Source organism: Canis aureus, chromosome 15 (genome assembly GCF_053574225.1).
Source record: "Canis aureus isolate CA01 chromosome 15, VMU_Caureus_v.1.0, whole genome shotgun sequence".
In the NCBI taxonomy this organism is placed as follows: Eukaryota; Metazoa; Chordata; class Mammalia; order Carnivora; family Canidae; genus Canis; species Canis aureus.
The window spans coordinates 12358988-12377233 of record NC_135625.1 but is presented as its reverse complement, the minus strand read 5'-3'; the positions used below and the strand labels follow the sequence as shown (position 1 = coordinate 12377233).

Below are 18246 nucleotides of genomic sequence, written 5' to 3'. Positions count from 1 at the left end.
TAAAACACAAGGTCTGAGAAACATCTGAGGATACAGGAACTTTTGCATGTAAACTATTTTCTGTTAAGGCGGCAATCCCTCACTTTCAGAAATGGGAGAAAACTTACCTTGTATAAATTAAGCTTGTTTTACTCTGATTTTACAGAATCTGCCCTTGGCTAACCAGCTCTATGCCAGCACCAATGGCTGCATATAATGAGTGTTTGCTACTGTTGTGGGGATGATTTAGAAAGTGCATTGTTAGACACACATCTGCACAAACACACACCACGAACTATGACTTTTTTAATTCTAAACTATAGAATGAAACCACAACCTCACATTGACGTCAAGGCACAATTTGCCTTCTCTCATGAACGTACAAATTATTTTAGCACACATTTGAATCCCCTGGCTGCCCTTCCCTGTTTTCTCATTTATTGCCCAGCTATACATTTTGGAAACCGAGATGGAGATTTTTTTTTTTTTAATTAAGTGAGAAAATAAAAATTCATCATTGCTTGAGTACAAAATGCCTCCAGTTCCTGGTAGGCTAATGGGGAGGATTATTGTTGTTACAGTTCAACAAACATGCCACTTTGACATAACTAAAGGTGATTTCTCTTCAGCTGGTCCCGGGCAGGTGATGCCAAGCAAAACCAAACCAAAGAGAATGGCTGACATCTGCTGGATTATGAGAGAAATGAAAAGAAGAAGAAATTCAAGTATATAAATGCTCACAGTTACCCAGTCTGGAATCCGTCCATGTCTACAATCTGTAACCTAACAAGGTTGGTATGAATCCTCAGGAATAAGAGGGTAATGCAGCGTTTGGGGAGGGAGACGCCTTGTGCTTCCGAGATGCCACATGATGGGAGGTCCAATCAGGTGCCTCCGATCCAGAGCAGTCACGGGATCTCCAAAAACACCAGGTTTTGTGGCCTGCAACTTCCTGTAAATCACTGTTGATTTCTCTTACCCATGGGTTCCCATCAGCGTGACTCTGTCCAGTGTGTGCAATCAATCGAATGAGCTTTGCAATTCTAGGACCAAGAAATTAATCAAAAGCAATCATTAGAATGGTCACAACACAACTTCGCTCCCCACTGGGCAGATCCCTGACCTCAGACTTTGTTCATCCACTGCTTAGATTGGACTTTTAAACTCACTTTCCACTTTAAAAACCATTTCTTAATGAAGTCAAGGGGTGGCTGTTGAAAGGCTACCGTGTTATTTCACTTCGGCTGCACTACAGTTCCAAGAAGCAGGTATCTGAAATTTTTTTTTTTAAGATTTTATTTTATTTATCCATGAGAAACACAGAGAGAGAGGCAGAGACACAGGCAGAGGGTGAAGCAGGCTCCACGCAGGGAGTCTGATGAGGGACTCGATCCCAGGTCCCTGGGATCACACCCTGAGCCAAAGGCAGATGCTCGACCACTGAGCCACCCGGGTGCCCCTAGGTATCTGAATTTAACTTCTTTTACAGAGAAGCAGAGTCAGAGAGGTACGGTACCTTGTCCATGGCTACACAGGTGTGAGTGAAGGAGCTGCAGTAACTCTTCAGTGCTTCCCGTCGGCGGCCTCTTTCACTGTACACAGTGACTCTGGGGCCATGGCACATTTGTACCTCCAGCCCAGAACCATTCCATGCCACTTTTCAACTGTGCGACTCTTATTAAATAGGAATTGTCTTTCATGAATAAATAAAATCTTTAAAAAAAAAAAAAGGAATTGCCCACAAACACTGACTAGCGACTCTGATTCCTTACTCATAATCTGGTTCTGCATTTGGACACTGTCTATAAGCAAGCATTTTGCAAAGAGCTGCAGACCAGTGGGATTGTACAAACAAGAGGTCAGGAGAGCCCATCTTTCCTTCCTCTCCCGAGTACCCTTTAAAATGTGCTCCGGGGGCACCTGGGTGGCTCAGGTCGTGATCCTGGGGTCCTGAGATTGAGTCCCACATCGGGCTCCCCACAGGGAGGCTGCTTCTCCCTCCGCCTGTGTCTCTGCCTTGCTCTCCGAGTCTCTCATGAATAAATAAATAAAATCTAAAATGTGCTCTGCATCCTCAGTTGCTTTGCTTGTACAGTGATTGAGATGGATTAGGTCGTTCCTAAGATTTCTTGCAGCTGTGTACTCACAGCAAAGAAAAACAGGCGAAGTTGCCAGGTTCCTTATTATTCTGGAATCACACACTCAGAGAATCAGTAGATATCAAATTCCCCATTCAGTAATTGAATGAGATGCTATTTATTGTTCAGAATTTTTGTCATAATGTCTTTTGACATTTGAAGTGAAACGAAGTACTCAGAGGTAGTCTATTTTTACATATAAATAAAGCCACTCAAGAGGTTTGTTTTCCCGCCTGGTAAAAAATTTTGAAAAAATGGAGCCCCTAGTCTTTCAGTGGTTTGAAAAGGTGTATTTCACCCTGAAAGGAAAATAGCTGTGATCAGAACTTACAACACATGTAAAGATGAACAAAAATTGTGTTTTACGACAAAAAGATCATTTCTATAAATTGCAACAAAAATATCACATAAAATAGACCCATCATATCAGCTCTTAGAAAGTAATCAGTGTTTTCAAATTTCCAGGGGCTAAAATTGTGATTATTTCACCTCCAAAATGGGTAACAGTGGTCTGGACATCGTTTTGATATTAATGTAGAAGAAAAAAGTAACACAATGTAAATGTCGTCTATAATTAGTCAAATTCCTGCTTTGAAATATACAGCAGGTTGAATCTTGAACTCAAATAGTACCATCTAGTGGAAATGAACCAAAAATGCTAGTTTTCTTTTGCTCTTCCTCCCAGTGCCTCGCAATACCTAATCCAGTGGTCAAGGATTGGAGGGAATGTCCGTGCAATCTGTGGATCTGGGGGGACCAAAGATGTTATTTGCTTAAGAATAACTTAAACTCATTTACAAAATATACTGAACAAACTGAATGTTATGAAAACATAAATGTCTGTGAGCTTATTCTTAACACCCAATCATCACACAAGATAATAATAAATGTTCTCACAAAGGATTAAATTTTATGTGTGTCTGAATACAAACATATATTATGTATACATATGTATATTTGTGTGTGTGTAATATATACATTCATTATTCGATATATTTATTCATATATATTCATTCATTCATTTGCAATTGTTCGTAGCGTTTCTCTTATTCTCTATTTCTGCCGCTGTACGTTCATCCACGGCAGTCTTGAACAAACCCCGGTGCTTGGTTTAATCTTCCGTGCACCGACAGATCACTGAACCCAGCATTACAGTCGCCTTCCTCTTTCTTGCTATTGCTACCACGTTGCTTTCTGAATCACCCAGGTCCCCTGGCTCCCACTGCCCTCACTTCCCTATGCTTACATCCCTGCTACTGTATTCAAAAAAAGTCCCTCTTGGGGACGCCTGGGTGGCTCACTGGTTGAGCATCTGCCTTTGGCCCAGAGCCTGATCCTGGAGACCCGGGATCGAGTCCCACATCGGGCTCCCCGCACGGAGCCTGCTTCTCCCTCTGCCTGTGTCTCTGCCTCTCTCTCTCTGTGTCTCTCATGAATAAATAAAATCTTTAAAAAAAAAAAAAAGTCTCCTCTTACACAATGTAGTTCTCCAATTCACTTCCAAGCTCATCTGGGAAGTGCTAAGACCAAATTTGTGAAGATAAATAACCAGCTTCTTGATAAAAATGGCACCAGAAAGAGCAGCCGCTACAGGAACAAAGAAAAATGTTCACTATCCCTGAGAGCAACCACGGCCAAGGTTAGAGAGAATATGGATCTAGGGGAGTTTCAGACCTGAAAGGTATACTAATAAATAACTTTGTACTGTTCTCCAGGTATAGATTTCAAATAATTCTCCTATTCTGATAAGACTCAGAGCCCTTTCCACTCTGTTGGATGATAAGTAAAAAATAAAATACGTATTGTTATTCAGCAACTGAAACTTGGGAATAATTTGTATTTCAGCATAACACAGACAACGCTGATGGAAACAAAGAGTTAGTTAAATGTAAAATAAATAAGGCAACTCGTAAATCCACTTACCCGGGGAAACAGAAGTACATCTTAATGTGCTGAAAGCAACTTAGATCGTGGAATCGCTACCTTTCCTGGGGAGACTGTCTGTTGAGTGTGCCCGTGGTTTTTCTGACACATTGATTGAACAAAGGTCCCAGAGTCAACGGATATCTGACCCCTCTGACCTCGCATTCCTGCCTTGCTTCATCATGTATCTGCGACCATATTTCTGCTTGATAATTAAGACAAATATTCTCAAAGGAGTACCCTCCTCCCAGCATGTGTGTCCAGTGGTGGGGGATCTCAAAAGGGCCAGGTTGCTCTTTCAACCTTCTGTTGAGTAGAGTCACCTTTGTTTCTTTGGGTGGGTGTGAGGGGTGCTTATCGGGACTGGAGGACATGCGTCCCCTGGGAACAAAAGACCTTTAGGGCAGCACAGCCTAAGTCTCGAGAACAGAGATGCGAAGGACAAGAAGGGCCAGTGGCTCATTGGTGTAAATGTGTCAGATCACTCCCAGCTTCCTCTTCATTCCTAGATCCCGACTACGGCCGTGAGAAGCAGCACTGAGCGCTGGTTCTGAGTATACGTTGCATCCTACCAGGAAGTACCACCAACTCGCAAATGGTATATGCCAGGTGGCTCTACGAATTAGTCTTCAGAAAGCCATTCCCCTCTTATAAATGACCAGCTGTTCTGGATAGACATACTTTATTCCACAAGAATCGGCCTTACTTCTTATGCCCTGGAGTAATTCCCTCATTCAGAAATAGTGTCATAAATGATACGAAGGCTGTGAACTATGCATTCAGAAAATTCACAGCTGGTGCCAACATGCAAACCTGTATTCAAAATAAGTTTCCATTCCAGTCATGGCAAATCCCTGCTTTCTTTACAGTAGAAGTGATCCACTATAACCAAGCGACCCCTGGGTGATGGGCTTGCCTCCGTCCTCCTTGAGCATGATGCCACACTGGGGACCGTGCTTGGGTCAACGCTACTGGCGCTCTGAGTAATACACAGTGGTAGTAGCCGCCTCTCGTTTGGCAAGCACAAGGGATCTTTGAGGTTGAACCCCTGCAAAACCAGCATCCTTGCTAACGTGGCCACTTTGTCCTGAACCCATTGAACAAGAACAGGAGAAGGTGAAGACAGACAGAACGAGCATCTATAGGACAAGTCATCCTTCACACTTGCTCACGTCTTCACTGAGAGCCCTTCAGCGAGCATGTTCTTGAGTCACTGATGTTTCCACATCCTCTGCACATTCCTGGGTGTCCTTCCCCATGGCCTTCCCCAAGCTTACTTGTCATCTGTTTTCCAATTTTACTTCTTCCACATGCTGATTAGCCAACCAAACCGTAAGCAGGTCCCCCAGGATTGGTGTAGATCCATACCTCTTGCATTTTCTGTCCAAGGAGAGGGGATCAGGAGACACACTACTTAAACATCAGGTCACTGAGATGTCCTCCTCCCTGAAGGCCATCTCCAAGTACTATGATACTACAAGCCTATCCCTCCTGACTAATGCCACAATGTCACGTAACGCCATCTATGAACGAAGTTCAATTTTTTTTCCCACGGATAACTCAATATTAGGTCACAGACATGGATTGAGGAAGGGATGAATGGCAATGAGTTTATTAGTTCATTCAGGGCTTTTCTGATCCCATATAATCCCTTCAGTTTAATGTTGGAGAACCGTAATGATTTGAAAAGTTAGAGGATCACAAAAAAAAACTTATTTTATGATGTGCCTCGCAAATCTCAGAGTTGCCTAGTATTTCAAAACCCGATGGTAAGCCAAGAATTATTCTCAAAAGAATATTTACTCTCTGAAGAGAGAGTAGTTTTGCTCCAAAACCCGGGGGGGGGGGTGGCATTCACCCCGATTCACCTACCAGAGCCCACCACGGGCTCCAGACAGTACTCCAACCGGAGGCGGACCCTACAGCATCACTGCATCCAGCAGGATGTTGGCAGAACTGCTTGCACAGCAAACTGAGCAAACTGAAGGATCTTCTTTTATTCCTGGGCCACATTCAAGGCTTTCAACCTTTGACTTATTGGTCTATTGAGTATTTAGATGGGAGCAGCACCTAAATATGGTGTATGCTGCCTCCTAAACCAAACGTGTCCAAGAAGAAAGGTTGCTTTCACAGCGGTAGTGGGTCCAAGGGGCTGCCACTTGCCTTTCACCTTAAAGGCAGAGGTATCATCATGACCCAGACTTCTGAATCCCGGGACACCTCACCATAGTGGCAGGTCCCAGAAATCGGTGGGGAGAAAGCTGGCCCCCTCTGATATGCATGTGTATGAAGAGGCTATCTGGCTCACACAATTCTAGCAACATAATGTCACCAAAGTACTAACTCAGTATTATCCATTTCGTAAGATAGTGGGAGAGCAGACTCCCTGCTGACCAAATTATAGCAGAGGGGAGACAAAAAACACTGATGCCCTGAGGCAAGAGAGTAAAACTCACTGTAGTGTAAAAACAAACTTCTGGCATTCTCTGCTTATTGGGAAAAAGAGAAAGAGGGAAAAAATGCATTTCCCAGATCAATGGCTCCATAGAAGTTGCCAAGGGCTGCATTTCTGCTCCAGCAAAGAGATACCTGCATGTCTTTTATTTCCCATCACGTTGAACCAGGTACTCGCAGAGGCTCTCCTGTGGCAGTACAGCTGCATCCTAGATAAAGTGAAACAAATGCAAGTTTAATGCATTCCTAGCCCATAAGAAAATATAAGATAGCTCCAGGGGCGCCTGAGTGGCTCAGTCGGTTGAGCGTCTGCCTTCGGCTCAGGTCATGATCCCAGGGTCCTGGGATCGAGCCCCGTGTTGGGTTCCCTGCTCAGTGGGGAGCCTGTTTCTCTCTCTCCCTCTGTTCCCCCTCTCCCCCCACCTCGTGCTTGCTTTCTCTCAAATAAATAAATAAAATCTTTAAGGAATAAAAAACAAAGTTGGAATCTAGAGGCTGAGCCCTGGGCCCCCAGAAAGGGGAAGGGAGAAAACCTGGAACTCCTGCGTTAAGCCACAAGCCTTGAACACACCTTAGAAGGCCCCGGGTCAGAACAGCAAGCACAGTCCAGGCAGACGGAAATACTAATCCCAGCTGGGGGGGGAGGGTCACCAACTGAGGTGTTCAGTGTCTTTACAGAGTAAGTCCAACCAGAAACTGAAAACAAAACAAAAGGAAGCAGACCACCAACATACAAGGAAGGAAATACCATGAGTGAGGGTCAACGGAAAAACAAATTAGTCTCCAGATATTACTTTTCAGACTCAAAAAATGTAAAATAACAATGTACAGAATATTTATAAATAAGAGATGGAATTAAATAAATGAACAAGGACCAAGAGAGTTTTAAAAGGGTCCTGGAAGGAGTACCTGGGAGGTTCACTTAAAGAAATCGGACAGGACTCTTGATTTCAGCTCAGGTCGTGATCTCCGGGTCCTGGGATCGAGCCCCGCATCCGGCTCTGTGCTCAACGTGGAGCCTGCTTCTCCCTTTCTCTCTCCCTCTGTGCTCTCCCTCTCTCTCTCACTCTCTCCAATAAATAAATGAATAAATATCTTTTAAAAAAGATAAAATGATTAGACCAGCAGATATAGTCTCAGAAGCTAAAAGACAAGGCGGAAGGTAGAGAAATACTTATCTTAGGGTGTTAGGGTCACTTCCAGAAAACACCACAGACTGGATGTCTTACAAATACAGAGGATTTATTTCTCAGAGTTCTGGAGGCTGGAAGTCTGAGATCGGGGCCCCCTTGCAGGTAGCAACCTCACGTGGCAGTGGGGTCACGGGGGCACCCATCTCATTCACAGGACTCTGGCCTCGTGACCTACTCACCTGCAGGCCCCACCGAACACCGTCACCTGGGGGCTGGGATTCCAACGTAAGAATTCAGCCTATGGCAAATAATCTTTACCGTGTTGGGAGAAAATAACAGTCAGCCTGGAACCAATCACCCTGCAGCACTTTTCAACCACACAGAAAAAAACAACGTATTTTTTTGATGAATAAAAACTAAGAGAGAGCGTTGCCAACATCAGCCCTTTATCAAAAAGAACGTTGAACAGACCGACTTCAGAATGATGGGAAAGGCACGAAGTGATGGTCAGTGGAGAAATTGGTAACTATGTCAGTAAATCCGAACAAAGCTGTTTGTAGTGATGACGTCAGAGTGATGTCACATTTATGTTATTAAATTCAAAAGAAATAGGATGGACAGCGGTTGCATGTAGGCCCCAAGCAGGTGAATGTGGCTAGTGTTCATGGGCCCGCACACACCTGCCAGCTCTTCCAGAGGCCGGGAATGCAGCAATGGACGGAGACAAACCTCCCGGTGCTCACCGAGCTCACATTTCTTTAGACTTTACATGCCTCAGTGTTCATTTAAGTATCATGAAAAAAAAAAAAAAAGTATCATGAAGAATTTGTTACATGCGCTTGGTAACATTTCACGGTTTCCGTGACTTTTTAAAAATCAATGAATTAAAAATTAAATAAAATGAGCACCGGGTGTGGTACACTAAATGTTTTAACTAAAAATCAAATACAACTAAAGGGCTCAATCGTTTGAAAATAAAACGAGGGCAGCCCAGGTGGCTCAGTGGTTGAGTGTCTGCCTGCAGCCGAGGACGTGATCCTGAAGACCCGGGATCGAGTCCCACATCAGGCTCCTGACATGGAGCCTACTTCTCCCTCTGCCTGTGTCTCTGCCTCTCTCTCTCTCTCTCTCTCTCTGTATGTCTCATGAATAAATAAATAAAATCTTAAAAAAAAAGAGGGGAAAAAAGATAACAGTAGAAAATAAGCAGAGATCATATGCCACGTACAGAGAAGAGAGAATAAGTTCAAATAAATTGGCATTCCTTTAACCATGAATGAAAAGATACAGATGTTGAGACTGGATTATTAAAAGCCTGGGTAGCTTAGTGGTTGAGCTCCTGCCTTCAGCCCAGGGCATGATCCTGGAGTCCTGGGATCGAGTCCCACGTTGGGCTCCCTGCATGGAGCCTGCTTGTCTCTCTCTCTCTCATGTCTCGCATGAATAAATAAATAAAATCTTTAAAAGAAAATAAAATAAATAAAACCTGTCTTTATGCTATTCAAACGAGATTATCTCTAAAACATAAGAACCTGAAAAGGATGAAGGCGAAATGCTTGCACGCTCTCTACTGTAGGGCCACAGGGTCGTTCAGATTGCCCAGAACTTCATACCGTTAGTGGGTTTGCTTTTCATAGAATTTTCGATGACCTCTTATTTTTGTCCTTGGTTTTCTTAGGGCCAGGGAGGGGCAGGGGGAGAGAAGGAACCTTCATCAGGCTCCACAGTCAGTGCAGACCCGGATGGGGAGCTCAATCCCACCACTTGAGACCGTGACCTGAGCTGAAACCCAGAGTCGACCTTACCCGACTGGGCCACCGGGCACCCGCCTCCTTTCAGGGAAGGGGGGGCATTTACTGGCAGCAGGGACACCCATGTGATAAGACAGATCTAACTCTGCAAGTACCTCTCAGGACAGACGTGCCCTGTTTTTCCAAGACACTGGTTCTTGAGGCTCCTCTCAGTTCATGAGCTTAGACATTCTCTTACCTCAACACTCTGGAAAGATTTTAGCAATTTCTTTTTTTTAAAAAAAGATTTTATTTCTTTATTTATTCATGAGAGACACAGAGAGAGAGAGGGGGGCAGAGACACAGGCAGAGGGAGAAGCAGGCTCCGTGCAGGGAGCCCGACGTGGGGCTCGATCCCAGGACCCCGGGGTCATGACCTGAGCCAATGGCAGGCGCTAAGCCGCTGAGCCACCCCAGATTTTAGCAATTTCTATGCGAGGTAAGACCGTGAACTGACAGGTGCGCGGTCTCGGGTGACTTCAGCGCCTCGGGTTGGAAGCTGGGAGCCTGCGGCCGCTCCGTGCGGTCCCCGAGCGCGTCGCCAGGGGGCGCCGGAGCTCCAGGAATGTGCAAGGGCCGCGCCGGCCCAGAAGCGTCCGAGGCTCAGGTGAACCGGGGCGCCAGGGGGTGGGGTCTGCGCGGAGCACAGCGCCCCGAGGCCCCGAGAGACCCTGTAACGTCCCTGCGTTTCCCCGTAGAGGAGCCCTTCCCGGATCCCGAGACTCGGGCGCTGGGCGACTGCGCGGGCGGCTGCCTCCCGCTGGGTGGTGACCCCGGGCTCTGGGCTCCCGCCCCACGTCGGGCTCCCCGCTCGGCTGGGAGTCCTCCCTCTCCTCCCCGCTGTGCTCGCTCTGCTCCAAATGAATGAACAGAATCTTAGAAAAAAAATTAAGAAACTTGGAAAACTATACCCTCCCCCCCCTGCTTGTTCTCACGCTCTCTGTACCAAATAAATGAATAAAATCTTTTTTAAAAAATTAAGAAACTGGGATCCCTGGGTGGCGCAGCGGTTTGGCGCCTGCCTGTGGCCCAGGCACAGGAGACCTGGAGACCCGGGATCGAATCCCACGTCGTGCTCCCTGCATGGAGCCTGCTTCTCCCTCTGCCTGTGTCTCTGCCTCTCTCTCTCTCTCTCTCTGTGACTATCGTAAATAAAAAAAAATAAAAATAAAAAAAATTAAGAAACTTGGAAAAGTATACCCTCTCCTCCCTGCTTGTTCTCACTTTCTCTGCACCAAAAAAATGAAAGAATAGAATCTTAAAAAAAAAAAAATTAAGAAACTTGGAAAACTATACCCTCTCCCCCCTGCTTGTTCTCACTTTCTCTGCACCAAATAGATGAAATCCTAAATAAATAAATAAATAAATACATAAATAAATACATAAATAAATAAATAAAAACTTGGAAAACTCTATCAGTGAAAATTACTTCCCTGTGCAGTGACTTTAGAGGTTACAGTGAATAAAAATATTTCATTTATCTAGAAAATTCTTCTCGGGTGCCATCTCACTAAACAGTTCAGTGAAACAGCAATGCACTGGATGCATTGGTCTCTTTCTATGAGACTTTGTCAAGCTTGTAGGGCCTGCATTTCTTCTGCTGACAGCCCCATAAGGTGTTACCCTGAGGCAAAACTGGGCGAGGGTGCATACGTGGGACTTCTTGTGCTAGCACCGAACCCTGAATATACTAGTTTTCCTGATACATAGGAACTAAGAAGTGTGATTTATCTACTAGGCACCGTAAAAGCCTAACAAGGATCACTAATAATAGAACAATTATAACTACACCATAATAACTGTGAATGTGTGCACGCTCTCGCTCTCTCTCGCCCTCTCTCTCTCTCCCACTGCAACGTCTTATTTTACTGTCCTCATCCCCCTTGTGAGATAAAATACCTACCTGAGGTGAGGGAGGAAAGTGATGTCAGCATCATGACATCAGTGTTATGACGTCAGGGTCAGGATGTCAAGGTAATGACATAGCGCTGGGCCGCCACTGACATTCTGATGCTGCAGAAGTTGGAGCCTCTGCTTCAGAATCAAGGTTGCTGGGTGGGCGACAAAAATCCTCCTGGATGAGGATAAAAAAAAAAAAAAATCTACTGATTCTTTTTCTTTTTCTTTTTTTAGAGACGGAGGAGGGGGGCGGTGAGAGAGGAAGTGACAGAGAATCTTAAGCAGGCTCCAAACCCCATGCAGAGCTCAAGGGGAGCTCGATCTCATGACCCTGAGGTCATGACTGAGCTGAAATCAAGAGTTGGTGACTTAACCAACCGAGCCACCCCGGTGCCCCACCACTGATTTGCTAATTGCTAAGGATGAGCACTGGGAAGCTTTTACAACCTGTAGCAGTTATAGCTTTGTTTCACCGTCAGAAAGATTATGGAGGGTTTTAATAAGGTTGTGCAAATAAATATTTAGAACTTGATGGAAAATTGGTTCGATTGAATTTATTGATGTGATACAATCAAGTGTGAAGAGCCGGTGGCTTGTGAACTATCGATTTTGGGTTGTAAATCAGAATTCACATGACATAGATGTGCTTCAGGCTCCTCATCTCTTAGTTTCCTGATGAGGTTTCTGACGTGTTAGGGTGACCACGGCACCTCCTGGATGACAACCCGTGGTGTTGGAGGATTCTGAGTTTCCTCTGCAATCCTAATACCAAGGACAGTGTGGGACTTTCTGAGTCCTGTGCTCCCAGAAGGAAGCAGTGGTTAAGAAATCTCACTACCGGGGCTCCTGGGTGGCTCAGTAGGGTAAGCAGTCAACTCTTGGTGTTGGCTCAGGTCATGATCCCACCGTGGTAAGACCAAGCCCTACACTGGGCTCTGCACTTAGCACAGTTGGCTTGAGATTCTCTCTCCCTGCCACTCGTGCTCTCTATCTCAAAATAAAAAAAATAAAATAAAAATAAAAAGAGGAAGAGGAAGAAGTAAAAATAAAGAAATCTCACTACTTTTGAAGTTCTGAGGAGCAGCAACTTCAAGGGATCACCTCCCCACACATTCCAAGAACTAAAGGCTTCCAGCTTCCTAATGACTTCCTTGCTTACCTCTCTAACTCTCCTAGCCTTCTTCCTTTTCCTCGAGACACTTTTCTGCAGAAATAAATGTTCTCACAATCGCAAGGGCCAGAAGAAAATCATCTCCTTCACTGACTGGTGCATTTTGTCTTGCATACCCACTTCCAGCCAAAGTTTTATGTCTTGATCTTTTTTTTTTTTTTCCTGGTTCTGTTTATTTCAGGTGGTTATAGTAAGGGCAAGTTTTTCCATACTTTTCATGGTCATTAATAAGTTGACTGAGCTAAGAAAGTGGTCTTTTTCCATTTTTTACTAGAAAACATGGGTGCAGACTCACCGATTTGCATTTAGTGAAATAACTACCTAACTTGTTCTATAATTATATGTAAGAGAAAAAAAAAAAGTCTCTTTGCTGAGACACTTTAAAGCCTCTAAGGATTCAGCTCTGTTCCCTTAACTCAGCCACATGCCTGACATTTCATAGAAATAATGAAAACCTGCTATATGCCAAGAGTGCTAGAAGGTCCTTTCCCCACAGGTCTTTCCTCACAGCAATTCTGAAAGAAAGCTATGATCATTCCCGTGTTTCTGAGGACACAGCACAGCCTGTATGAAGGAGCATTCAAGCTCTGGCGCAGATGCAGGGTTTGAGTATTGGCTTTATCACTAAACACCCTCATGATCTCGGGCAAGTTGCTCATCTATCTCATTTCCTTCTCCTTACAATGCGAAGGATGATAGCATCTCCCTCTTAGAGTTGTTATGAGCTCATTTAGCAGGGAGTTGAATATGTGCAAAACATGCATACTAATGCCAGTACATACAACTCAGTCAACATCAGACATGATGTGGGGGCAGGCCAGTCTGTTATGAAAGTGACTGTAGGGACACCTGGGTGGCTCAGCAGTTCAGTGTATGCCTTTGGCTCAGGGTGTGATCCCAGTTCAGGGATCGAGTCCCACATCAGGCTCCCTGATGGGGAGGAGCCTGCTTCTCTCTCTGCCTATGTCTCTGCCTCTCTGTGTCTTTCATGAATAAATAAAATCTTAAAAAAAAGTGACTGTAACTTACCCAAGTTCACATACCTAGAAGGTGACAGAACCAGAATCCACACCCAGATATCTCTGGCTTCAAAGCTGGTAACCCTTGGGACGCCTGGGTGGCTCAGCGGTTGAGCATCTATCTGCCTTGGACTCAGGGCATGATCCCGGGGTCCTGGGATCCAGTCCTGCATCAGGCTCCCTGCAGGGAGACTAAATCTCCCTCTGCCTGTGTCTCTGCCTCTCTCTGTCTCTCATGAATAAATAAATAAAATCTTTAAAAAATAATTTTAAAAAAGCTGGTAACTCAGCCCCGCAGAAGATGAGTTTTCCAGAAAAATTTTATGCACATATTTGACTGCATAGAAGTGTGGTAGAGTTACCAGTAAAAGACTTTTGAAAATAGGTATCTGTACTAATACCCAGTAGGACACATTTTACTGGGGAAAAGGAATGTAAATATTTTAAGAAGAAAAAAAGAATGATAACATTTTTAATATTAAGGAAGGATTTGTTCATTAGATAACAAACGGTTATGACTATCAATCATTAGGGTCTTTCTATTCCTATACTTGACACATTTAGATACATTCCTTAATGTGAAACCTTATACTTAAAAATGTTAATATTTATGTCAAAATTACATCCTTTAGATTATTTTAACAAGATGAGAAATTCTAGTTGTCTAATAATATTTACCATTCTCGTCTTCCCCCCCCCAAAAAAAAAATCTTTTACATGTTATGCAAGCAAAAATCTTTGGACATGTCTCTCCTGGAAAAACACAGACATACCCACTAGGCCACCTGTGTAAGAATACTCACAGTAAACCGTCCATCAACAGTAGAACACATAAAGAAATTCTGCAGACTATGGATTGTCATGTATTACTGTATTATAATTATCACTACACAACGAAAATGCATAAACTATAGCTTCCCACAAAAACACTCATGAATCTCTCAAATTTACTGCCGAGCCAAAGCAGCAAGACACAAAAACTTGCTTTGGTAAGATTCACTTATGTTCATAACCAAGCAAAACTAAACTATATTGCTTAGGGATGTGCGATAAATTATGTCATTACTCCCAAGAACTCCCTCCCTCTTCCCCATAAGAGGATCATGAAGTACACGAGACTTGCACTATTTCCTTATTGAATTGACATTTCGCCCTTTTGAGTTTGGGTCAAAGGCTTTGCCATGTGCCACTCTTGAGCCATTTAAATGAGTAGACACGATGCTTGTCACATTCAATCGGAGGCTCCAAGAGGCATTGAGCATTTCTCCCTGTTCTGCTCTTGGCTGTTTCAAAAGGAAGTGTTCTTTTTAATTTGGATTCTGGAAGGAAGGCACATGAGGAGTATATCCTAGGCCAAACCACAAACCCTCATCAATACGAGAAATACAGGTTTGGCTTTGTTAGCCACTGAGCTCCTGCTGTTGCTGACAGCGGAACTGCTCATAATGCTGCTGCTCATATGATGCAACACAAGTGGGAGAATTTTCAAGGAAAGCGAGAAAAGGACACAAAAATGAAGGCAGTGGAGAGAGTTGTGATCCAGAAGAGGTAGGGGAGGGCGGCTTGGGGTAGTGGTTACAGAGGCGCACACTGTGTGATTATTCATTGGACTATATACAAATATTTTGTGCACTTTTCTGTGATCCTTTTCTCCAACTGGAAATGTAAGACAGGCAAAAGATTTTATAAACTTCTAAGAATTTGTCCTCTGCCCAACCGTTTCAAATGTAAGTTACTCCCGACCCCTATCCTATCTTCCATTATTTAATATTAAGCATTATCATTGAGCAACACTACTAGGAGGTACCTGTGTAAGCGAGTAACGAAGTTACCCATCAGACTCATTTTCTGGCTTTACATGAATTCATCCAATAAACATGTATTCAAGTCCCATTATGTGGAGATATGGATAAAACAAAACAAACAGAACCACCCCCCCATCTGTCGTATATGGACACTTGTATATAAGTGTGTATATACCCATCTGGGGGGGGGGGCGACGAGAGCGATCAGTAATGATGCTGCCAAGTAAAAGGGCAACGAAGAACAAGAGTATAACGTTCAAGAGGGTAGTCAGGGGCGCCGATGGGATTGTGTATCAGAAAGATCTAGGGACTGGAGAGTAACAGAGGAAATAATCCAGGCAGAGGAATAAAGGAGAATGTGACCCGGCAACAGGAAGCTGCTTGGGGAGTTGGAGGACCAGCAAGGCAGTCGAGGGGGCCGAGTTGTGTGCGCGTTCTCCTGTGATGCGCTTCCAGTGAAGCAAACCCTGCTTGTGCTCCTTGTGGAGAAGCTACGGCATCCCAGCAGCTTCGAGGCTCTCAACTCGTTAAAACCACCTGACTCCCAGATGTCTCTTCCAGGTCCAAATGGCATGGACAACACTGGATCCCAGGCGGGCAAGAGCTTGGAGCAGCGTTCACTGGGAGATCTTTTGCGTATTCAAAGGACATCAAGTGATACAAACAGCAGCAACCAGGGGGAGAAAAGGAAATCCATGTGAACAGGGCTCTCCTTCACTGAAACTTAAAAAGTAAAAATTGCTCTGAATACTCCATAGATTAGATTTGTCAAGTAACTCTAAGGCCTGGTAAGGTGTTTTGAATCCTAACGCTTAAAACCTAATACGCTCACCTTCAGAAAATCCTGAATGCTTAGACACATGGCAAGATAGGCAAAAAAATATATATAAAATGTTCAGAAGAATGAATGGGTTCTTCCCAGTGTGGAATCAAGCAGGGCATGAGTCAGGCCACACTGGGGAGCATAAGCAAAATGGGACGGAAAACTAGCTCTGCAAGATTTATGCTCCTTGCCCAGCTCATAGTTGCTGTTTTGTTTTATTTAATATTTATTTTTTTATTTATTAATGAAAGACACACAGAGAGAGAGGCAGAGACACAGGCAGAGGGAGAAGCAGGGAGCCAGACATGGGACTCGATCCTGGGACCCCAGGATCACACCCTGAGCCAAAGGCAGACCCTCAACCACTGAGCCACCCAGGTGCCCCTCACGGTTGTTTCTGATAAGTGACCCCCCCCCCCAAGAGAACACTCTTTCCCACTACACGTGGTCCTGCAATTAGTTCTCACCTCAGGATCTAGAACTTGGTGGTTATGTGTCACCTCTGGGCCAAGCTAACTAAGCAGGTAAGATTTCTCCACTTTTCCCAACCCTGACCAGCCAGGTAGAAGGGCTGCGCACCCAGGGATGGCAGTCCTGGGATGAGATGCACCTGGGTCCTCCAGTCACACCACACGGAAAGCTGCAGGACCACCACCTGGCTCCTCGCAGGTGCAAGAAATGAACTCTTATTTTCATTGAGCTACTCAAATTTGGATGTTTCTCTATTACAACAGCTGGTGTTACCTGAATATAGAGTTCTTGACGCTGAGCTGAGAGCAACGATCACGTAGTCATCAACCTCTCCCAACAGAATAGCATTTGTGAACTTTTAATAGCAGGTGAGCAGGCTTCCCACTCAGCATCATAGTCCCTGCTTGTCTCTGCATACGGAGTAGTGCAACAGTGAGGGAGTCATTTTTTTTAAAAGATTTTATTTACGTATGTATTTGAAGGAGAGCAAGAGAGCCAGCGTACAGAGGGAGGAGCAAGGGGCAGAGGGAGAGGGAGAAGCAGACTTCCCCCGAGGAGGGAGCTGGAGGCAGGGCTCCATTTCAGGGCCCTGGGATCATGACCTGAGCCCAAGGCAGACGCTCAACCGACTGAGCCACCCCGGCGCCCCAACAGTTAGGGGAGTCTTAAAAGTAGTGACAGAAGCTGCAGCAATGGTACAAGCCCTAAAACTTCTCAAACCCGCATAACTTGGGGGCGTCTTCTAACGGGATCTAGTTCCCCTGAGCACACGACCTTGCTTCGGATCCCTCAGGACATCGTAGGATCCTCCTCTGGACTCACTGCCATCAGCTTCTCTCGGGTGCTTTGCACTCCCGTCCTTTCCCAGGTAGGTTACAGCACTTCCAGGCCTCCTAGGGGAGGAGGGCACGGAGTGGGGGCCTTCAGAAGGAGCAGAGGCTTCGTCTCAGGTCCTTTATTACTCCTCCCAGACCCTATTTCCAACTCTACTCAGCAGACACAGCAGTGGGAGGTGTATCCACTACACATATTCCAAGGGAGAGATGCCTCTTTGCTCTCATGGGAAAGAAGGGCCCAGTGACTTCACGCCTGGGGGCTCTTCAGGTACACCAGGGTGCACCCACGCAAGTGGTCAATTTTCTTTGCGTAACTCATGAAACCAGGCAAGTTTGCTGAGCCCCTAATTCCTGCTTTAACCTATCATCTGGGGAATAGGAAGATAAAAGAGCACAGGGGCAAATGTCTAAAGATTAAAGTTCAGACAGAGTTGGAGGAAACAGACAAAATCCAGCTGACCTCTTATGTCATCCCAGATAACATACTCAGGTCAAATAAAAAAACTGTACCCTCTAAACTCAGCTGATTTTCTACCCTTGAGGGAACATTTCTACTGTCTTGGTTGTCTTGAGTTGGGCTGAAAAGTGGAACTCCCAGGAGTCTGTGGATGTAGTGCAGCCGGCCGGGGCCCACACCTGCAGAGGCTGGGCACCCGGGACTCTTAGGTGGACGTGGCTGTGTCCTCACCCGTTTCTTCATGAGCGAACCATGCTCCTTGAGGTTTTTAAGTCAAGTCTACATTGTGGAGTTCTTGTGTTAAGGTGAACACTTGAGATATCCATCTTCTCCTCCAGGCACGATCCC

The 18246-nt window shown here is 45.0% G+C and overlaps 1 long non-coding RNA gene across 1 annotated transcript; it reads right to left on the bottom strand.

Moving 5' to 3' along the window:
- Positions 1-257: 257 nt before the first annotated feature.
- On the bottom strand, positions 258-11286 carry LOC144284267 (uncharacterized). The gene is made up of 6 exons (XR_013352620.1): positions 7404-11286; positions 7066-7190; positions 6630-6703; positions 4041-5420; positions 1496-2416; positions 258-1022 (listed from the first exon to the last, which is right to left on the bottom strand). It is a non-coding gene; the product is annotated as an uncharacterized LOC144284267 (long non-coding RNA).
- Positions 11287-18246: the final 6960 nt, after the last annotated feature.